General features: G+C 37.2%; 1 protein-coding gene across 5 annotated transcripts in view; it reads right to left on the bottom strand.

Annotated features, from left to right (window-relative positions):
- LOC100646318 overlaps positions 1 to 25,072 on the bottom strand; it is a 193,163-nt gene that overhangs the window by 123,052 nt on the left and 45,039 nt on the right. The window lies entirely within an intron of this gene.

The raw sequence follows: 25,072 nt of genomic DNA, 5'->3' as shown, positions 1-25,072 counted from the left end.
CGAAATAACAAGATTTTCAAATCAATGTCGAGTTCTCGATTTTTGTGTATTTTTCTATCAACGACAGAGTGTAAGTCGCTCTAAATCTGATTACCATCGTTCTCAGCTTTTTACGAGCAAAGAATAGGCCCACCTTTACGTTCAGATTTTCCACTCAAACGAAAGAGCTTGCAAGAAATCTTTTATCCCTTCGTGCTTTCGATCAAAGAACTGGCCTACATTTGGCTCGTTCAGGCTTTTAAGACGATCGTGAGGCGCAGAGCGAGCAAATCTCACCACGGATTACCCTACAGCTTTCCCAAAGCCGTAAGTCATATGTACGACATCGAAGTCGAGGATTTCCTCGCTTCATAAAGTTCACGGGAACTGGACCATCAGCCTTGTTGCTGAAAATCCTGAATGCTTCCGGCCGAAACATCGAGTTAATTCGTAACGTTGTAAACGTTAAATTGTTCGTTATTACGCGAGAAACAAGCCGTTTGTACTCGTAATTGCACGAGTCACATTGCACACACAATTTTACGACGTTTTATGTCTGACATTATAATGCGCGAATTATAACGACGAACTTGCGCAATGAACATAACGTCGTTGTCTCTTTCTTGCGTTTTGAAGTACATTTACGTAACGTGGCCCATTAAACTCTAAGATGGAACTTTAACTCATTGATGTCCCGTAATCTCGTACGTATCGCATATAGTCGCAGATAAAAGAAAGTTTAAAAGCGAAGAGTACGAGAAGTATGGTAATTTTATTCGACAGGAGCGACGAATAGATATGGTTCGCTTATTTCGAAGATGGTTTAAGTCCATTCGTGGGTCTGGAGAAAGATATTGATCTAGTTAATCCTGAAGAAAGCTATTTGTATAATGAATTTACATCTAGTTAAATACGTAGAGACATAGCGTAGAAACTAAGTAGACCTTATTGGAACTTTTTCACCTCGATATCGCAGAGCAGAGGAAAATGGACCTACACGACTTTCAAAATAAGTGAATTTTAAATTCTAAAAGGTATAAAAAGCATATCTAGCAGAAAATTATAATGCTAATATTCATACGCACTGATATTGCACTTTCTTTAATTCACCATTGCATGCACAGTGATAAAAGGCTAATTCGCCCGTTGGCTTATTAATTTAAAGTCGAGATGTTAAAAAAATTTCGAACATTAATTCGTTTATATTAAAAGAGAAAGAGATTATTATGCTGTTCGTTATGATAATTCCTACCTCGTAGCGTGGCTCTATATAAAAATTTCACCTCGCAATGAATGTTACCCAGTGATTAAAAAATTCACGTAAAACAGCAACAAATAGACTGCAGATTTTTATTCAATTTCATATTTTCACGAGCAGAATCTGCATAGAAATTTGTTTCGCCTACTAAAAATTGCGGCGATTATATCCCACTTTGAATATTTTTTTCATATTTCCGTATATTACACGGACACTGATTTTTCTACCTTTCAATTTATCAGGAAAAAAATTGCATGAGAATGCGCAGTCTGGCAATAAAGTACCGATATTGACATCCAATCTTAATATCATAAATTTCACTCTCGAATGGCCTTCATATCATTGACTTACTCTCGAATAGCTAAGAGGATAAGGAACTCGCCAGTGGAGTGTAATATCATAGACTTATGCATGGCTCGCCTTGAGGTCGAAGCTCCCCATTTGACCACGACCATGGTCGTCGACTTCACCCTCTGATCCCTCCAAAGTTCTACAGATTATGTGTCACTGCTATGGTTCGTCTAAAGGTCATAGAACCGCCCGTAGGTCGTCACAAAGTCGAGGTACTCGACCTTACACAGGTTAAGACATACTTAGATCATGGTCAAGCCCTGGTAGACTGGTTTAGATTGGACCTACGAACTTAGAACACGCAAAGGTGGAACTAGGATTTCGAGTCGTTAACCTCAGAACGATCCAAGCATGATTCGGCTATCTTTAGTTGGTTTGCAGGCGAATCCGTGACTTCTGCGTGATCTGAGAATGTTACAACGACTCGTGCACGATCTGTGAACGAATCCACAAGTTTGAAATAAAATTCTCTTTCCATGAAATCCTAAATATGTACCCATAGTGTTGAAAAATAGATCTATGATCTGGAATGAGGCCAATGGCCTGAAATATCCATGATGGAGAATAAATCTATAATGTTGAAGGAGGACCACGATGTTGGAGAATAGATCGACGATCTTGAACGAGGTCGATGATGTCAAATGTCCACGATGCTGAAAAATGGATTTAGGATCTGGAATGAGATCAATGATCTTGAATGTCCATGATGTTGGAGAATAGACCTACAATGTTGAAGGAGGACCATGATCTTGTATCTCCATGATGTTGAAAAATAAATCAGGATATTTGAACGAGGTCAATGATCTTCAATTTCCACGATGTTGGTGAATAGATTGACAATCTTGAACGAGATCGATGATGTCGAATGTCCACGATGCTGAAAAATAGATCTAGGATCTGCAATGAGATCAATGTCCATGAGATCTTGAATGTCCATGATGTTGGAGAATAGACCCACAATGTTGAAGGAGGACCACGATATAGCATTTCCGTGATGTTGAAAAATAAATCAGGATATTTGAACGAGGTCAATAATCTTCAATTTCCACGATGTTGGAGAATAGATCGACGATCTTGAACGAGGTCGATGATGTCGAATGTTCACGATGTTGGATAATAGATCTATAATCTTGAATGAGATCGATGACCTCATTGTCTGAATGTCCAGGATGTCGAATATGGTCTGCGATTTTAAATGTCCGTGATGTTGGAGAATAGATCTACGATCTCGAGTGAGACCAATGATATGGAATGTCGACGATGTTGGAGATTTGATCTGCGATCTCGAAATTAGAGCTTTTGTAGTAATTTTAAATACACGATTCGTAATAATTTTACGTTCACAGCGAAATTAATAATTTCTTAGTCATTAGCAATGTTATTAATAACTATCATCATCATTGTCCTTTTTCTCCCCGAATTAGTATTTTAATTAATCCAAATATGTAAATCACTCTCTCAAAATAACGACTAATATAATGTATCTACTTTGCGAATTTTAGTTGTGTTATTCGCATTTGGCATTATTTTCCTATTTGGAATAACGAATGTATAAACAGCACGTGTTTGCACTACAATAATCTGACTAATACGTATGTATTGTATATTTGATTGAAAATTCAAATATAGAATCATATCACTTTAATATTTGGTTTAATGTGAATATACATATTTAAGAAATAAATTAAATACGTAATGCGCATTCTGCGGTCAGTTAAAAATGTGATGTCTATCGGATGAATACTATATTTAATGGGGTACGATAATACTCCATTAAACGCTGCAAGACAGAGCATCAAGCTTTTCCCATTCAGTCGACGGAGAAAATGGAACTGTCATTTTCTCCATTTCCTGGTGTCGTCCGACACTCTAACGTATTCGAAAAGGGAAGCCATGCAGTTAAGAAGCTTCGAGACGCGATAGAACGAATCATCATTCTTTTCTAAATGGAAATTAGGTGACCATATATTCCTTTAACCTCTCTATGCAACGTTACGTTAATGAAAAGACGAGTACGAGAAACATATCACATATTTTCACTATCATACAAATATATTCCAATTAATTATTATATAATTATGTAAAAGATTAATCGACGTTATGCCAGGTTTACGATACGAACGTGATTCATCTGCTACTTTTGAGATTAAGAACAAAGTAAGCTGGTTAAATTTAAAGCTAATAGCAGTTATCGTATTTATTTTTGAACAAAGTGATGCAACGATTGATTCGTTTTATTCATAATAATTTACGTGCAGTTTACATATCGATTTCAACGCGTATTCAAATTTTATATGAAAATTATTTGTCAGCACTTAATATGAAACATCCAACACGAAGCTTTATTGTTAACTGACCCTTCGTTACACCTGTCATGGAAATTGATTGTAAATACTGATAATCCGAGTTTGTAAACCTACTATGTACACTGTATATCTCATCAAATTACGTTCTAATTATGTGTACTGGCAATTTGAAATTCAGACGCCCCTCTTTGTTTTAATGTAATTTCAAACTTCAGTTTCACGTACATTTACCGATCACCTTCAAAAATTTCTACGCCCTCCGTGGAAAGATAAATTTTGTCGAACTAAAATGTCACATAAATTCGTTAAAATGTCATTGTATGGCAAAAGGTCTACCAACTGTTTCTTCATTTCTCGGTAAATACGACGTTCTATATTCCATATTTAATCCTGTTTACGATTCTCGAATTTCTACGTTTCAATCTGCATATTTCGCTCATCCGTACGCCTCGACCATTTCAATGAACGAAATATAGCTGTGATATTTTAACACGTTCAACATAGAATCAAAATGAGGAATCACGTACACGTGCCAATAGAAATTGCCTCGCAATTTTTGTTCCATTCTCAATTTCTAAGTTCGATCAGGTCGAAGCTAGTCACAAGAACGTAGTTGCAATAAAAATACTTCCTTTTTTAAGGAACGCGATCAAGTTCCTACGTTCCTTATCAAACGTTGCAGTTAAGTGTCTTTCCAATACTTTTCTAACGCTGTGTAGGCAATGGAAATCCGATCAGCAATGAACGTGTTAATCAACGATCGCGATCGCCCTACTGTTCGGCCAAGTCTATGTGAAATTGCATGCGTTCGAGCGGACAGTTTCTACGTTCTGTCGTTCCGCGTGAGCAAGACCGTAGAAAAAGGAATTTAATCGGAACATTCTAAAGAAGGTTCGCTTATCCGAAAGCGTGATTCGATTCGAGAGCGATAGGGAATCTCATCGAAATGGTAATTTCTCCAGCGCCAAGGAAATGTCGGGGAGAAGCAGCGGAGAGGCAAGTGACGCGGAATATCGGCCGATACACGTGTATTTGTGTACAAATGCATTTAAATCGACGGAGGAGATCGCGCTCGATTTGCCGGTTATCTCTTTGAAAAATCGACGACATCCGGACGTATCGTCGTAACGGTGTCGTTCAGACGTTTCACGGATCATCTACTCACCGAGAAAAAGAGGAAACGGGTCGTCCACTCGCGTGAACGAGCTTTCAACGTCAAAGCAAATTAGCTTGGAAGCTTTCGTTGTGGCTAACAGCGCTCCTCTTTCAGATAATCTGTTTGAAAAGTTAGGAGATTCGTACTGTTTGAAATTTTCGTGTAAATGCATCGTGTATCGGTTATTTGTGTCGTTGTAAGATTACGCTTCCACGTGTACGTGGAAAATTTTGTTCGTAATTAGGAGCAACGACGGCTGACTTGACTTTTGTACAAATATTTGATGTCTTTCAAAATTAATAAGATTTTTTATTATATCAATTGAAACAGCTGCTCGAAATAATTAGAGAATCGCTACCGCGAATACTTCTATTTCTATTTGTATCGTTAATCGAGCGAATAAAAGCGAGGAAGTCCAGGTGTGTAACTTAAATTAACATATAGTTTGTATTACGCGATTATAAGATCGGCTTTACGATAATCGTTTAAAAAATTGTGCAGGCACAAAAGAGTAGTACACGGAGATTAGAGCGATACGAGAAATGTTAGCGCTTAATGAATTTTCTAATAATAGACTTGTGCCTAAACGAAGAGAAATATAGTGGAAAAAGTTAACAGAGAGGACCGTATCTACTCTCGCGTCTGACCACGAACAACCTTATCTACTTCCACTGCATAAAATCACTTCTCTTCCCTTAAAACTTAGCGAGGAGCTTCTGCAAGGTTACATATCGATATTCTTATCTTCGTTTTATCTTTGGAATATTTTTTATAACGTCTAGGGGACTATTTACGGCGTCTAGACTTTCTTCTCTATGCGGTAGGAAAATTTCGGAATCGTAAGTTACGCGAGCAGCCGTGATTTATCGGCCACGTCGAAGAAGCATGCGATAAAACAGTTTGATGAAGTAGCGCTATTATAGAAAGATTGCTATGAAAAGGAATTTGTGGCGATTCTTAGTGGCCTTTCTTCCAAAGTAGCACGAAAGTCAAACGATAAAATTTCTTTATCGCTCCGTTTGCCCATCGATCACGTCGTCGTGCAAACTTTTTACGTATATTCTTATTGTTTGTCACAATCGAAACTACACGGCCGTCCCTTTGTGCCACGTATCCCGGCCTCGAAAATTATCGCTCTATTGACCTCTCGATCATCAATTGTCGCGATGATCGGCAACGGATAGCCGAATGTAGCTGAAACGCGAACAGCGTCCCATGGATTCTGAATATATTATATTATCTCTTATTATCGAGAAAGTTGTATTTGTTTGCGTGTGTTTGATGGAAAATGTACACAATAAAAACAATATCGATACATTGTATGCGTAAAATTGTATATTTTTACTAAATAGAAATCCCATCTATAGACATTTTCAGAATCGTTAAAAATATTATCCATTGTAATCATAATAATCGAGCGCGATTACAGTGCCAATGGAATTCCGACAGGCATAAATTTTCAAACTCGATTTTCTCGAAAACTAAACTGAAAATGAGAAAATTCTCTTCTATATTATTTTCTTATTTTTCCAGAAGGAGCCGCGTCGTCTCCTCTTTCACGCGTTACTCGACTGGACCCTGTACGTACGTCGAATAACAGCCAGTAATCGCCGCGTGTGTCATCGTAGTTCATATGATCAAACGAGCGAGAGGACGTGCACCTAAATTACGCGAGTCCTTGGCCGGCGAGAAAAGACTGGCAAATGGATTTAACGACACGTCGAACGTCGTCCATCCCCGGAGATTCAACCGAGCGCGACATTTTCCACATTTACGTACGTCGAGAGGGTGACTAAACGAGACACGTAGATGAACACACGCGTATCACGGGGCGTGTACATGTGCCATACCATCGACCATTTGCCACCAAGGCACGTATACGTAAATGCAACCGGCGGCAACCACAGCATCGTAGAAAATGGCCTCCAAGCAAAGTTCCATGAAACAGATGGTGTTCATTAACCGATACTCCCACACGAAACGCCCGATTCCACCTGTTCGACTAAATTAACCAACCAGAGGTCGTTAATTCGATGTTGTAAAATGTATCTTACGATAAGTGGCGTGTTAAATTAATTCAACGAAATTAATTGTCCATTGAGCTGCAAAAGGATTCTGTAATGGAGATGAAGAATTGTTATGTTTTAGCGGCTAAAGTGATTCGTAGGATTTTCAATTATTGCGTCTGTTACAGCGTTTAACTTTTACACGCTCGAATCGCTCGTTCGAAATAAGAAGAATGAACAAGAGGATTATGACAATATCCACGTCACAATCTGTTTTTCACGAGTATACTCGTCATCGTTTACTCCTTGCGACACATTTTACTGGTTAACGATAGTTGCACTCAACTTCGCGTCTACTTTAAGAATTAAAGAGGATTTAACGTGATAAAAATAAGTGATGGTATTTTTGCGACGTGAGTTTAAGGGATGTGACAAGCGGAGGGTTGCGAAAGGTCAATTACGAGACCCATCGAGAGGTTCGATATATTCAGACATAGATGAATCACGGGCTGTATATATATTTACATACATTCCCTATTCATCAAAAATTGAAGGAAGGATTAACCAGAAATACGATCGCAAAGTTAGTGTAATTTTTTAGAAATATGACATAATCTCGCTTGCAACAGTGCCTTAAGAATATAGAAATTCACATTTCGCGTATAAAATAAGAATCTTATTAGTTTTATATGAAATAAAATTTCTGTAATTCGTATTGGGAATTATTATCTCGTTTGGAATCCTAGATTTAGGTAAAAATACAGAAATACCGAATATGTGCTCCACTTAATAATGTAAAAATCTTATCAACGACGTATACAATAAAGTACAATAGAATGTCCCTTTCACCTACGTTCGCCGCATTCTTTGATCACTTCGATCAACTTTACTACAAATTAAATTTAGGAATATAGATTGGTTTCTCAATAACTGTAAATCACAAAACGTCTCTTCAATGGGATCCGAATGAAGAAGAGCGGTTAATTCATTATTTTCCTGTACTCGTTTATTTCTGACGGAATTTTGCATAAACGCGAAATTCTGTGCCCGATTGTCCGTTTCCACGATGATTTAATACGATCACGTTTCCTATTAAAACAACAGCTGCGTCGATATTCACGAAGGAAGTTGTGCGCGTACGAAAAGAGAGACGACAAACAGAGTAAGTACAATGTTTGCAGAGAATTCGTATTAACGCGTTGTCAAACTCCTGCGAGACTCGTTAGACGCGTTGTAAGTTGTTGCTACGATGTATCATTGTAATCTTTGATATCTTGTTCTAGGTCGGGCGTCGTTCGTCACGAAACTTTACAAGAAAACGTTACAGAAAATAGTCGGAAATTTCTACAAGTAGTTTCCACCTTCTTCTCAAACACCTGCACCGTTCTAGTTAACCTGACCAATTGTGCCAGCGTGTCGGAGCGGTAATTCTGCTAATTACTAATTACTTTAATTGCGACATCACGCCTAGCAAGCTTCCAACTTTCTCCTCGGCTGGAAAGCAACGAGAAGGGGATGAATCTCTTTAACGAAGGAAAGAGGAGTTGTTTATATTTCATTCGTCCGACGCGTTTAATATCTTTTGTCCATGGTCGAATAATCCGAGCTGATGGTGTAATTTATTATCCATGGGAAAACAAATACCATCGAAACGATGAATATTCATGGAAATTACCGATCGACCGGGCTCTTCTTCCTATTGTCTGGTTACTCGGCAAGTATAGCAAATCGTTCGCACCAAATGTTTGTTCAACTTGATGTTGAATTTCAAATTCTTGTCGATGAAACACACGGCAAATATTAGCAGTTTGTTGTAGTTGATACGTACAGTGGTTTGGGAAAGTATTTGTACGCTTATTGTAGGAAATTTGTATGTTAAAGGGTGAAAGTTGTAACGAAACACGACTGTCACGATTATATTGATAGAATTTAAAAGCAATCTGAAAATGTACATAGAAGTTAGTATGGGGAATTTATTGCGATCATACGTAGAATAAAAAAGTAGTATATCGCATATACGGTAAGAAAAATAACCATAATACAGTTGATCTCGAAAATATTTGGGCACAAGCGTAACATTGATTTTTACGTTCTACATTTAAAGTAAATACAAAAAAAAATAACAAAGATATTTTGCAGTATAGCGAAGTATAATAAATAGACATCGGAGAATAAAAAACTTCTGACTTAAAACAAACCGTTGTTTAAATGTTAAAGGAAATATTGAAAAGAGGGTGAATTTTCCTACCTCAAAAATATTCGGACACTTTATAAATTGCTGTTAAAAAAGCAAAAATGGCAATTTTTTACGAAAGTTCAATATTTTTTCTAATACTCTTTTCCCCGGTTTAATATGTCGGAAATTATTTGTTATTATTTATTAAACGAGTTAACCATTTTTCTTCAGTGTTTATTGTTGTTTTTTTCTATTTTTACCAATTCTATGATCCAGTTCGTCCGACAAAAATGATTAATATAATCATAACAGTCGAATCTCGCTACAGATTTAATAAAATCTCCAAACGTTTCATATAACACGCATAAAATATTCCTAAGAAATATCCGCAAACGTTCCCCTGCAATATTTTCGTGAAATCGTGAATCATCCTTTTACTTTTATTTCCTATTCATCTTCAATTGAACGTGACGTTGCTACGATAAATTTTCGTCCACGTACAATCTACATCGCATAACTCGGATTTTCCATAGAGGAAGGTTTCTCCGGGTGGAACGAAAGTAAAAGAGGAAAGAAAAAGAAAGAGCAACGCGATGTTGGAAACGGGGAAGTTGTTCGCCCCAATCAGCCGAAGGCAAAACGTTTCATTACCGCTATAACGTGCCACGTCAATTTATCCGATCGATAGGAATTTTTTCCTCGTTACTCGCTTATAAGGTTCCACGGGCGTAATCCAAGTCGCGATCGACCACTCGGCGAAGCGAAATACAGGACGAATAAATTTCGTCCAACGCAATCCTCGGAACTTAATCAATGCTTGCTCCTTTCAAGAAAAAAAAAAGAAAAAACATCTGGAATAATTATCTCGCGAAGTTAATTAGGCTGTCGTATAATACGAAACGACTGGTTAAGTCTATTTGCTTTTCAACGATCGAAACGCAATCATGAGTCGTACAAGGAAGCACGAGGAAACGTAACAAAATTGAATAATCGAGGCGAAATAGAGGAACGAATAAAATACACGAAGTAACCAAGTTATCGTTCGAAATACACGTAATTTTGTAAAACGGTCGTCTTCTTGATTGTTTATTTCTTCGGTAAATAGTTGGTTAGTTTGCATAACACGCCCCCCAGCTGTTTGCAGCAAATTCGTCCACGTAACTTCACCGCTCCGTAATTGCTTGCATCAACTCATACGCGAAGGTACATAACAACTCTATTCGAACCTTGGGCGTAGCCTCGATCCAACATAATATTCGTCTTGTTGACTAATTGTGTAACTAATTCACGAGAAGAAATTTTTCTATTCTACGTTCGTCAGGCGAAGGAGAAACATTTGCGGCTCTCTGGTTCTTAATAATAACACGTTGTATTGTCGTAATACCACGTGCAATGTGTAATACGTTACGCTTCGCTTCGACGTTTCGCGAACATTTCAAGCGTCCGCTTCTTCGGAGCAAACTTGAAACTCAGGCGCAAGAAGCATTTGTTCACGAAATGTCGGAACAAAGGGCAACGTATTATTGTTGAACCTTTCGCTCGTAAATCTATATATTTCTGTGACGAGATTCTCTGAGCTGCACAAATATCGCAATTGTTAGGTGAATTTAATTCAACGTGGAGACGTGTTTTTCATCAAAGATTTTCTGCAGATGCGTTGGAGTAAATCACTTTCTTCTCAAACACAGTTTTAATTAATTAAATTTTAATTAAAATCGAGTGAATGTTATACCCCTAGGTTAACATTTTCGATGCGAAGAAATAAGTTTACAGAATGGCGAATACACACACGTGAATTAAAACCACGATCGAGACTCTAAAAACCAGATATATCTATGGCTGTATGTATCTGTGGTTTGGTGCATGCATCGACATTCTCATATTTTTGCAAAAATGAATTAAACCCGGTAGTGAGTTTGTAATAATTGTATATTAATAATATGAAATAAAAAAAAATATTGTGCGTCTATTATTTCCTATAAAACGAAAGCAGCTTCTCGGATAACCCAATATATATAATAATGGTGTTTGTATATCCCAACGTGAATATTTTTTATAAAATAAGCTTCCCACGAAAAATACCAAAATCAACATAAAAGCCACGAACACCACAGTCATTAATGCTCTCTGTTTGTACAAGAAAAGAAATTTGAAACAGCAGAAACTTCTGTATCAGGAATTATTTGAACAGGAACTTTTCAACGTATCCTTAAGTGCTGATATCTCAACTATGCAACATCGTGAAAGTCTGAAAGTTAAAAAGAAAAAAGTATTTTCTATTTTTCAAACAATTCTTATACTCTTTCTATCGTAATTCGTTGTAAATCCGGAGCCTACTATCGAAGAATCACTATGTTGATATATTCTACTCTCAAAGTAACGAATTAAGGAGGACATATATAGAATCTGGAAAATTTCTTGGCAGAGTTGAACGACAGAAGCTAAGGTCAACGAGGCAAGAGACGCTTAAGCAGCTTTAAGATACGAAACGATTTCGAATCGCCTGTAATAGGCTTACTCTCTCTCTCTCTCTCTCTCTCTCTTGCTCTGCTTTAAGATCATCTTCAAGATACCAGATATAGGGGAGATACCGCGGTCTTCCGGAATTTATTGAAGAATTTCACTGAAGATTTCTCAATCTAAAGATCCGTGAAAAATATTTCCACGATATATAACAAAAGCACTTATTTTGATCGACTTAAAAAAGAATTTTTGACCGATATATTCGGAGCTTTCCGGGGAGAGAGGATATAATCTACGAAAATATGAGGAATTTGGCATCCACCGTCGATTTTTGTTTTATCAGAGCTTTCGCTGCGTAATTTATGACACGATCGGAATATTTGGTATTTTTAAGGGATAAACTTTTCTGCTCCCCTGTCATTCGAATGTCAGCAATCAAATGGAATTATCGAAATTTGTCATTCGTTAATGCATTGACGAATTATAATTATAGAATTCTAGACAATCTACGTTCGTTAAATATTTCATGAAATTTCTGCGTCAAATTTTTCTGCTTTATTTTTCCATATTTCGACAACAGGCACTCTGTCAGAATCCGTGTAGTTTTTACGGAAGCGTCTACTACCGCAGATAAAACGAGCGAAGAGCACAATGAAAGAGGAGACAAGGGACGTTGGAATTCTAATACATAAATATGCAGAATTCGATAGAATTTTAAATGGAGCATAATACATAGCATAGAATAGAATTAAGATAAAACTTCTAAAGAACACTCGGTATAGCCAGAGAATTCTCAAATAAAGATACAACAGCATTAATTCGAAATATCGATAAAGGATCGCTTAACAATCGTTAGGTTTGTCGTTTCTTTTTCACGTTTCCAAGTACTCAAATTTGTCGAATTTTTCGAGAAAAGCATTACTCCATGTACACGATACAAATTCTTGCAAGCTTGAAAGATCATTCAAGATCCATCACGAGAAGCGACGTGATCTCTTGCTTGCTGTTACGTTCTCGACGATACCAGCGAGAGGAAAAAAGAGAAAAGAGAGCAATTTCCAGAAAACGAGTCGCCGGTACAAAGGTTAAGAATAATTGTGAGAAAATAAATTCAACTCGGCTGGCAGAGTTGAAAGAATGGCGTGGGTCTCGCTGATACACGACACAGGCTGAGATCATCAATCAGAATCTTTATCTCTATCGGGAGTCTCATTGTCCGAGAAGATAGGAACTCCGAAAGAATCTTTCTTGGCTGAAGTAACTACGCCCCATCAACTTCGTTTCCCGTGCAATGTCCCGATGAAATTTCGACGAGGAAAGAAAAGAAGAAGGAAAGAAACGCGAAAGAGAGAAAGAGAATTCATGGGAAATTGCGAGTTTAACGAACCCAAAAATAAAAACTGAGATTTTGATTTTTCTGCGAAGGGACGAGGGTAATCACGAGCTTCGAAGAGACTTTTTTTTGCTGCCCTTCGACAGTGACGACCCTGCGACAACGACGATTAGGGTTAGACCGTCTCGCCGGTAATCTGGAGAAAAAGCGGAGCGAACCGAGCAGCCGGCAATTCATTTTTTGCCATTTCCTCTAAGAGGGACAGGTCTTTCAGAAATACGCTGCGTTAAAAATAATCACGCGGCATTAACAATGTACACTGAACGTCGCGCCATTGTCACATCACGAAATATTATGGCAGCAATGAGACTTCCACGCGGCGAAGAAAAAGCTCACGGCTGCCGCGAATCGACTGCTTCCGTGGAACGGAAAGAATTTAACGTTGCCACTAAAAAATGTATGAAGTTTCTTCGTGAAGTATGAAGGAATTTCAAAGAAGGAATAAGAGCCGAAGTAGGAGCTTGTTTTGCTTTTTACTGCGTGTCGAATTACGAATACGGTTTCTTTACGCAGTACTGCGGATTTGAAGAGGCAATAGAAAATATACGCAGTGCATGAAATTTCTAGCTTTGTTTCATTTTCGGTGAAACTTGAGAGAATCCAGGACCACGAACAAGAATATAAGGTCTCTTTCTTGGTGGGAACACGGTGAAAATGTACGAATGCTGGACGAAATAAAAAATTGTAAAAATTCGTTACACTGCACTTTTGGTGTACGCGTCTTGGTTTCGAGAAAATTGCGAAAGAATAGCAGGATGAGCTACGCCGCGAATATCACGTTCGGATATGCTTTGCGGGTTTTATTTTCCGACGTTCGCTGGGACAAACATCTAACGTTTGACGAAAACCATTATACGAAACGTCTTTGTATTATCTCCAGCATCCGCAGCAGTTTCGCCTTCTTGTGAAAAATGAGGAAGCTCTGCTGGAAGGTAAAGGCCACGAACCAATTCAACCGAGTCTTTGTACCAGTCGTTCTTTTTTCCTCTTTGGATGTATCTTTTCCGCCGAGACAACGTGCTCGATTTGCTCCTGTATCGATCCTTCCTAAGGTATCGACCTTTTCTAAGAGCGACACCGAGACGAGAAGAAAATGTCACATCATTCCATAAGTAATGGAATGCCCACACACGTACGTTAAAAAGATTAAAAAATTGAGAAACCTAGAACGTTTAATACATTCATTGATAGATAATGTATTATCTGTCCTTCTTCTTGAAATTATTTTTCGCCTTTTTTATCATTTTTCAATTACAAAAATGATTAGTGCTCTCGATGGAATATTCACTGACCACTTTCACGTTGTTGACTTTTGTGTTGCAGATTTGCTATCGCGTTGAATTTCCTATTAAATTCTTTATAGCTTTTTAAATTTCAGCTTGCTAACTTTTCTATTCTTTTTAGCCTCGAAATAAACGAAAATCTGTCAGTGCTCTGAAAATAGGGTGAACAATAATTCCCAATTAACTTTAAACATTTCATCGAATATCTTTCACGTGACTTACTTTCATCAACAGTTTTTATATTAATCTTCATTGATCTATTAAGATGATTCTATAGCAGTTTGCAATTATTAGCCGTAGATTTAATTCATTTCGATGTTATCTTGGAAATTCAAAAAGGCGAAATAAACGACAGTGTTACGACAGTGTGGAATAATCTAATCCCACGGCGAGCGTACGAACAATATTTATGAATTAGCATCGGCGTGCCGCGTTCGTAAATTAAAGATTCATTCCGGTAAATTAAAATAAATAGGTCAAAAATGTATTCCGCTTTTATTCAATGGGAGAGAAATCCGGGGCATAAATATCATCAATTTCTATTTGCTTCGGGCAACTTTCGATTTAATTTGTTCGGCTCGTTGGAGTTAAATAATCGTGCGGGATAAATGCTAACGAATTTGTCTCGTCTAACTCGGAAATAAAGTAACTTACACAATTAGCAACGAATGTTGCATCATTATGCGTACGTTTTCTTCTATTCAAGCAATTTATTTCTCGTAGAACGTATAATCTTATGTAGTGGTCGATTAATCTTGCGAAATGGAAGGATGAAAAAGATTGAAAGCTTTTAGCGGAGAAACACGATAAAACTATGCCTTTTCCGTGAATGAAGATCGACTGGCAGGAGAAATTCGAACTGACGTGTGTCTGCGTACATGTATGTATATATGTATATGAAGCTATCAAAAGTATTAGATTAAAACACGAAAAGCCTGACACAAGATCGAATAAATTACGAGTATTCGGTATGAACAAATTTTCGTGACACCTGACAGAGAAGCGAGAAGCAGACATCGAACAAAATTTTCGATTCGCTTTCGGGCTGATGCAAATCTGAAAAATCGATTTCCCATTCTCATGGAAAGTATAATTGAAATCAGATATTTTCCGAGTCAGACTCGCATTATCCTTATCAAACGAAAAACAAACGTATTATACTTTCAAAATATGCGATCTTTATTTAACGAGCGGAATGATCAGAATCCATTTTCTTCGATATTAAGATATACAGGGTGTCTCGGTATCGACAAGGTGGTGATTGTACGCGAGAAAAGAAACAAAATTGCCCTGCGCGTGACGATTCGTTTTCGAGAAGATAGAGAAGTTTAAAAATTTCTCAAGCGTGATGGAATTTGCCTAATTTCGATAGAAGCGTACGATTAATAGCAAATTATCCTACGATTGAAAATACGTGAAAAATGTAGAGTAAGATTTTTTTGATAGACCACTTCGTTAATTTTTTATTCGTTCTCACGAGCAGAATAATTTACCTCGTACCTCGCACATAGTCGATAATTAGCCAAATTTACATAGCAATCTAATTTTCAAAGTCAGTTTTCTCGTTAAAAAATCTCTTTCCATATAGATTTACTATCCTCGGTTTACTATCAACTTTGGGACACCTTGTATATATACATCAACCTAATGGCCCTTCGTAGTCGATTTAATTATTTCCTTTCTTTTTGAGATTTAATTATTTATATACCATAATCGAACGAACTAGTTCAAATTTTTAATGTTTTACTAGATAGAAATTTTGTAAATGTCCGGGTAATATATAAATTATTTACTGTTACAAGCTTTGATGCAACATCTTCTCTTATAATTTCTGCTTGAACTCTGGAATTAACAGGAACAAAGGTGAGTACTAATGTTTTCCCTCCCCTTCCCCCTGCTTTTTTCTTCCTTCCCGTCACTTTTCTTCACCCCCCTTTGCTTCATTTCTTTTTCCCATTCCCTTTCTTTCTTTTAGTCATCCCGGTTCATCTCTACTTTTTATTATCCTTTCTCCCTCCCTTCCTTTTCCTTTCTACCTTAAATCTTCATTTTCGCTCTTTTCTCTCCGTTTTTTTTTTACTTTTTATAAAAATTAGTAGACCTTCATAACGAATACCTATATCATGCGAATTCTTCCACTCTCTTTTTCTTCTTTCCTCATTCCTATCTCTGCTTTCCTATCCTTTCTCCTCCTTTTTTCCCCTCCCCTTTGCTTATATATCCTTTTTATAAAAACGACATTTTTGCACTATATGAAAGTACTTTCTTTTTTCATATGTACTATAAATATTGGAATACCAATATTTGTCTACCCTTGCGAGAAAAAAGAAAAAATAAGCAGGCCTCGGATTAGTCTGGCGTAATACGACCGTGAAAATCCGTAAATACCGAAAACTACCCTCGTGCGAGTGAAAAAGACTCTTAACATTCGTCCCAAAACTGCTGTCTATTTTCTCCAATCCTATTCATCGAAGAGAACACAGACCAATAGAATCGATACTCGAGAATAGTTTTTTATTTGCCAGGGGTAAACCGTGACAGACGCGAAACAGGTTCGTCGTGCATAGCAAAGCCGAGCTTATTTCCAATTTCATGAATCGCCACGCGCCGTTCCCTTCGAATGAAACAATCCCAAGAAATTCTCTCGCATGGTCGCTCTAATTTCAGAAAAGACGACCCACGAGTCAAACGAAACGGACATACACACACATCGTATAAAACACGGTGATTGAGCCGAAATTTTCACGGTATTAAATCGCGTAGCCGGTTATCATAAACCACGCTGCCATAGACTTTGAACAATATCGGTCGGAATTATTGGAAACGAATGGATTTGAATATTTCGAATCGCACATCTTCGACCGACAGTCAGCGGTTTTCTCGCACGAGCGCAGAGCCATTCTTTCCCGCGTTATTCTTCGCCTGATTTCATATCCTCCGGAGCCGCGTTAGGCAAATTTTTATTCGCATAACAGAGTAAAAATCCTCGTTCTTACTCCTTGACAGAATTTCCCTCGGCTCTAACGAATAAATATGCAATCGATTATGAATTTACTCGAGCAAAGAATTATTCGCCTAAGAGAAACTTATTGAAATGACCTATTCGTATCGGAATTTATTCTAGAAATGTATTTTACGTTGTATCATATCGACGATGAGAAGTATATTCTTCGCCGTCCAACGGTCGTAATATCGACTTTTCGCAATCGTCTTGTTCCTCGAACGTTAAATCAGAAAATTTGTTGTCCTTTGGTAGATGAAACGATAGAAACAGATGGTAGCTACGATTATCTCGGACAAGCATTTATTCAAAACAACTCGAATTATGGCCAGCTCTACTTCAGAGTTCATAGCCCGTCTTCTTGTTAACTTGAACTTCCCATTTATAAAGAACACGGAGAATCATAGAATAACGTTCTATTATCGAGAAACATCAAATTTTACGAATACGACAAACCATTTCGTGGAATTCGTAATCGGCTTTCCGATCGAGAAATTGACTTGGAAATTACACACCTCGCGAATGATCGTATCGGCAGGTAATAATAATATCGTTTCTGGTATCGAGATAACACGAACTTATACCTTATTTCATTTTTCCATCATTTTTAATGGTTAACCACGCGTACGTAGTTTGGTTTTCATATGGAGATCAGATTGCCGATATCGGATTGAGAATGTCTAAACTATGGACGTTCTTACTGTTATGAAAAATTTAAATATGCACAAACAAAATATGCAGGATACGTAATCTGCTATAGTAAGTCTTGCATGAATATCTACGACAGTCATTTCTACTAACCATTTGCACAGTAGAGTTTCGTTTATGCGTATATTTTTTACTGACAATTATTTAAACTAGTAATAACCGAGCTATATAACAAGAGTTACACGTTTAGAAGTTACAACAATGATATGATTTTTAATTATACGAACGCGTATGCAGGAGTCGTACGTGCTCGCGTGTTTCGTCTAACGAATAAAAATTGTGTTATTAAAAAGATAAATTATACTGTATAAGGTTTTTTGATAAGGCTTTTTTTATGTTTGTACGATTTGTAAGGTTCGTACGAATACGTGACAAATTCTCTCTATTTCTAAGGATTTAAGTTTAATGTATTTTATAATTAATACGACGATGTAAGAACGTTTTGTTAACAATTTACTATTTTTGAAGTGGTCACCAATCTGGTCTTTTCAGTTTTCTCAAGCGCTGAAGCCATCGACAGCATGTAGACAAAAGAGTAGCATGAAGGCAGACCATAAACAATAGACAGGCGACGTTGGCTTCGGGGTTTTTCAATTATAAGGTAACACTGCTAGCGTGCGGATCTGGACCAGCTCAAATTGTATTTCTACTTATTATTACACTTCTCTATTAAATATATATATTTTGTACCTTACACTTTATGCATGCGTTTTTCTCTTTTTATACATCTAATAATCTCAACAACTATTATTAAAAGCACTGTTATATACGACGCTATTTCAAAAAGAGCAGTGTGTGTTTGTTTTCTAAGCTGACATGTAGTTTAATGCAATTTATGTTCAAGTTTTCGTTCAGCCTCGGATATCCCAGCGTCTTTCTATTATCGCAATTCGTAACAGCAACCGATAGGGGTAGCAAGCCAGCCTCTATTACCCGGACTTACCGGTTATCCGAAATATTTTATTGGACTCGTTCGGATAAACTAACAACTACCTTATGTTTCCAAATATGTTGGGATTAAAGCAGCAATATGTCGAAAATAAATAAGTACGTGTAATTATAAGACACATGTGTGTCTTGATAAAAGTAAATAAGATTATCAGAAAGATTTGTACGTTTTCAATAGATTGGGAAAACAGAAGATCTCGTACCAGTAAAACTAACTTGTTTCTCGTTAAGAGGACTAAAAACTTGTTTTCCTTTATACGAGGGTCGTGCAGAAAGTAATATTCGTTTTGACGTAACAACAATAGAAATACTTTTTAAAGGGATTTCTTTGTTCGTAGTTTTCTATATGTATAGCCAGATATTTCCCAATAAAACCAGCGCTTCTATTTGACCGCTTATCGTAACGCGAAACGAGTTTCTGTCTACCTTCCGCATAGACTTGAGCCGCAAGTTCGCACGACCATCGTTTCACAAATCGTAACAGTTTTAAATCGTCGTTTCCCGCGAAGTGTTATCTACCCAAGAACTCTTTCAGTTTTTCAAAGAAGAAAAAATCCAGCAATCCGGATCGATCGCAGCTAATGAAATCGCGGACACGTTTCTTCGGGTGCTGCGGAACGAGGGACGAGCGACCAGAACGATTACGATCAAATATGAGTTTCTCGGTCAGATTATTCAATTCCCGTATCCATCGCCTTACGAATGATACCAGCCATAATCTTGTTGCCGTAAATTCTCGTAATTCGACGATGAATCCCTTTTGGACAAACGTTTTCGGCATACGAAAAGCGTGAAAGGGCGAAAGATCGCGCTTTGTCATCGGCGAGATTTTCAATTCGCACCGGCATTTTAGACGAATGAAGCTTCAACGATATTAATTATCTAAACGCGGAATTTGGCATAATTTATCTCGACACACGAACAAAGTTGGACGACCTTTTAAACGAGTATTACTTTCTGAACGATCCTGGTATATTAAATGGTATTGTTCCTCTATGGATTAAAAAATAAGAGCTGTGCAAAAAATCGTACGGTTTCATCCTGCGATAGCGCGAATTAGTCCTTTCAAGCCTGGTACCGACTTTCCTTCGATTAAATGCATTAACGACAGACGAAGAATCACGTCGAAATTCCAACGAAGACGACCAGACTATAATTTACTTAACACTCTCTTTTTTCCTCATCTGACAAAGTGCTTGCGGAACTGCGAGGAGACGATCGCTATTCGGGTTAATTAGTAATCGGGGCCATGACGTCGTTTAGAGAGGATGGGAATAAAGTAGCGACATGGATATGCGCGTCACGGAATTTCCATGTTTTCTTTCCCAGTAGAGAGTTGGACGAATGTTCCTCCATTGCGAACGAAATGGCTACAACTGCTTTTTTCCATTACAACTATCGTGAACAGTTACTTAAATTCCGTCACTTGTTAGAGTTAAAAATAAATGTAAATTAAGAGAAAAACCAGAACGATTCTTTATATATGGAAATTTTAAGAATTTTCTCTGGTTTGTATCAGTATTCAGCGGAGTGCATCCTAGTTGATGCAAAGCTAATAAAAGAAGTGCAGTAGCTGGCGGACAAGGAAAGTTTCTTGGTAAATATCACGAGATCTTTTCCTTGAAGCCTTTGTACGGTTCTCTTGAAAGTGGTGGAAACTCTGTACGAATTACGATAGAAATTCCCAACAATTTATTGCACGGCTGCATCCTGTAACCGTTCTAATTCTAGAAAATCTTCTTCAACTTGATACTCTGATATATACCTTTGGTGTAAAATTATACTAAATCTTATATTAAGATTTATACTTGTAGTATAAAGGTACACGAGATCCCATGTGTTCCAGTGACTGTGAAGTGATTTTCTTCACGCAAAAATTCTTGCATATTAAATGTTATAATGTAGATTGATGTAATATAAAATGAATTAAAAATGCAACTTCTTTAAAGTTTAAACTTTACACCAGTTTCATCATTATCAGCACAAATAAAGATTTATGGTAGAAGAATAAAAGTTCCAAGTTTGGTTAGAAAGATAATGGACATTTTTAATGGAAACTCAGGATTTAAGCTTATAAGGACAAGACAGGATTTAAGCTTTTACTGCAAGATAATCAAGAACTAAAACTTTCAATAAGAGAGATATGAAAATTAACAGAAAGAAAATGACTCCTATCAAACCTAAAACTAAATCTACAAAACCTGTGTCGATTTAACATGCACTTGGACAGGAGTTAAATTTTCACTGCGAGATAATCAAGAACTCAAACTTCCAATTAGAAAGACATGAAAATTAACAGAAGGAAAATGATTGTTATAAAACCTAATCAGAATTGCTGCTACTAATTCTACAAAACCTCTGTCGATTTAACACGCACTTGGACAGGATTTAAACTTTTACTGCGAGATAATCAAGAACTAAAACTTTCAATAAGAGAGATATGAAAATTAACAGAAGGAAAATGATTGTTATAAAACCTAACCAGAATTGCTACTACTAATTCTACAAAACCTCTGTCGATTTAACATGCACTCGGACAGGATTTAAACTTTTATTGCAAGATGATCAGAAACTAAAACTTTCAATTAGAAAGATATGAAAATTAACAGAAGGTAAATGATTGTTACAAAACCAAACCAGAATTGCTGCTACTAATTCTACGAAACTTGTGTCGATTAACTACGATAACGGACATACATAATTTATATCTACATTGTAGGACCAGCGACAGCGTCAACTTTCGACTTGGAAGATGCGAATATTCGATCTATATCATCAGTTCGCTTAACATATTTCCCATCCGATGTGCCAATTTCAGAATCGCGTCTGCCATAGCACGCGGTGCGATTACATCGGCGCGCCTCGATCTAAAATGTCCGTGGTTATCAAAATTCACGACAGCCACTTACATCGAACGCGAATCGACGTGGAAGAGCGTGGAATTTTCGAGCGAATCTAACAGCAAAAGCTTGGGAACCGGTTGAAACGGTTCGTTGGTACCTGATGCTGATTAAATTTCGAAGTTTAGATTAGCACGAAGGTACAAAGCCGAAGTTGCTACTCTCCGCAGCTAACGTACATTTGCATGTTTGACTGAGAACCGCAGACTAACCGTGCCGCTTCAGATTACTCCAATTATCAGGCAAACTTTCGCAAAATTTCCAACCGATTATGCCATTCGTTCGACGTGTAGAATCAACGTTTGTTGTTAATTGTAACGATCACGTTAGTTACTGTACTCTAACATCCATCGTCGAAGTGATCAATAAATTAAATGCGACAGAAAAAGACATCCGCAAATTGTTCTTCGCTGTCATGTTCTACGCCGAATGCCGAATTTGTCCGTTTTCTCGAATTTTTCACGAAAGTTTAGAAGATTCTATTTAGTAAATAATGCTGCGACACGTTAATTGCCAAAATTGCGAGAACAACAGGTACGAATTACTTCGAACATCAAGACTATGAATTTTCTCTTGATATTTGTCATTGAAAAGTAAAGTGAATTCGAAGATAGAAAGAGAAGCGTGGAAACAGTTTATCGTTGCTTCTGTGACGAGTTTCAATTCTTCGCAATATTTCATAAAGACACGAAATTCTCTCGCCAATTCGATTTATTCGGCATACGAAAAGAATATCAAAATATCAGGTATACAATTGATTAAAAAATACCTAAACTACGAATATTACTGTGGTATTCGCTATCAAAATAAGTAAATTGCCTTTCCATCAGAGCCATTTTTATTGACGAATGATAAACTAAATTCAAACGGTCTGCAACTTCGCGTAAGAATCGCGTTACATCTCGATCTTCACAAGGAACCGGAAAATAAAGCAAACAGCAAGAAACTGGGTCGATTTATGCGGTTTTTCCTATTCGTATTCAAACGCGAGCGAGCTACGCGATCGTGCGTATTCATTTAATTAAAGTAAAGTTCCTGGACAGAATGGCCCTCGAATTACAGCAGAGACGCGAAATGTTTGTCAAGTCTTTGCGCGCACGTCTGTAGACCCGGTTCATGAATATTCAGAACGCTGTGACCAAGAATTATTAATATCACGAACAAACAGAAAATGTCAGGCTTTCGAAGAGCCTCTACTGTTTGGTAATTTTACAGAAGGGGAGAGAATTCGGCGAGTTAGCGGCGCGAATAATGGAACCCAAAATTCGGCCGAACCTCGTTTCAAAAACGAGCAGATTCTTGTTAAAATATCACTCGCTCTGTGATCAAGCCTCTTATAACGAACGCACACAGCAATCGCTAATTTTCAGAGCAACGCGTCGGGGCTTTAACAACGTGTAATCAAATCTGTACTACCGAGTTATCCCTATGGGATTAGATAACTCGGTACGGTGTAAGACAGAAACCAAGAATGTACAGAACATTCGACAGCGCGCACAGCAAATACTATATCTTCTATCTTGTCATCCGCACAGACAGCGCTACACGATTATTCATCCAGCAAAATTCTAGCATACGTCTGATACTGAAATTTACACAGATCACCTGACACCTAACTGTATCTAATTTACCTAATTAAAGCGGCGTCAGAATTTCATGAGCTATACACTATATACAAAACAGAATGCAACATAGAACGCATATGTATACATACATGCACGTATGTATAAGCCATACGCGCGAGCAGAATAATATGTATGAGAAAAATGCCAGAAGAATATTCTATTCTGTACTGGAGCGAAGGTACGGATAATCAACGTTTAAAGCAATGGTTAAAATACAGTTTTGTAAATTGTTCGAAGAAGTTTAAATAGACTAGCCATCGCCACAGTGAAATAAAAATAATCCACGGTCGAAGTAACAGCGTAAATATAATTTTAAAAAGCGTGTGAAGACTTTTAACGTACGAATCGTCATCCATATGAAATAAAAATAATCGATGATCAAAGTAATAGGTAAAATAGAATTTTGGAAAACGTCTGATGATTTTGATGGGTGAATCGTCGTCCTTATAAATCTTGACGGAACATGGTACAAAAATACTAACGCAAGGATGAACGGCTTACGGTAAATTAGGGAATCACGCGAGTTTACAAGCTCATTAAGATTTACTATCGAGAGTAGTTGGGAATTAGTTGACGACTACGTAGTTCCCTTTGACAGTCGATAAGCACGAGATAATTGAAACGAACATATTGCACCCTTATGCAAAGCTCTCGCCAAGGGACGTTTTCGAGAACTTCGCTACTCTGATCAATTACCGGATAACGATTCGCTATTACGCTCATCGATGAAAGCAACAGCAGACTTTTGCACGTAACGAACGAACGAACGCGTTTCGTTGCTATGTCGTTTTGCACAATCGCTCGATCTATACTTTTTCTAACTTTATTTCTTAGCTGTTTTATTATAGATTTGTTATTTCGTAAAATACTTTATAACGTAATATAGCGAATAGAATACTAAACGAATACCAAACTTAATTAGTACGGTAAATATTGTAAAATAAAGGAAGAAATATTGTATCGTAAAAAGTTTCTGAACGATATATGGAACTTCTAAAAAGAATAAAAATAACGCTAAACCTAATAATCAATATCAAATAAATACTAAATAAAACACTATGTAAATAGTAAATTTTAAAAACCGAGTAAATATTTAAACCTAATTTTCGATACAAAATAAATACTAAATAAAATTTATTACAATCTCTTATTATAAACCAGTAGGTTTTTTAATATGCATTAGGCAGACAGCCTATTTGCATCGAGGAAAAAATCGCGCGATAACAGGCGCTCCTCCAGAGAAAACGTAATATCTACATGCTGAGAAGATTTCGTTTCGTTTCGTTTCTTTACCGTTCCGTTCGAAACTCTTCAAACTTAGTGAATCCGCGTATTATTTCACGTTCCATCGGACAGCATTTCTTCGCGAAAAAAAAGGATAAAAAAAACAACAAGGCAAAATCTCCTCGGCTAACTAGCCGCCGGTTTCCGCGAAACTTTCCTTCGCTTCGTCCGCTACTTTCCTCCGCGGTATCATCCAACTTTCAAGAAAACGACACCCCATTTCAACGCCCACACG

This window comes from Bombus terrestris, chromosome 14 (genome assembly GCF_910591885.1).
Source record: "Bombus terrestris chromosome 14, iyBomTerr1.2, whole genome shotgun sequence".
Lineage (NCBI taxonomy): Eukaryota > Metazoa > Arthropoda > Insecta > Hymenoptera > Apidae > Bombus > Bombus terrestris.
Note: the sequence above shows the minus strand (reverse complement) of the source record. Positions and strands in the feature narration are given on the sequence as shown.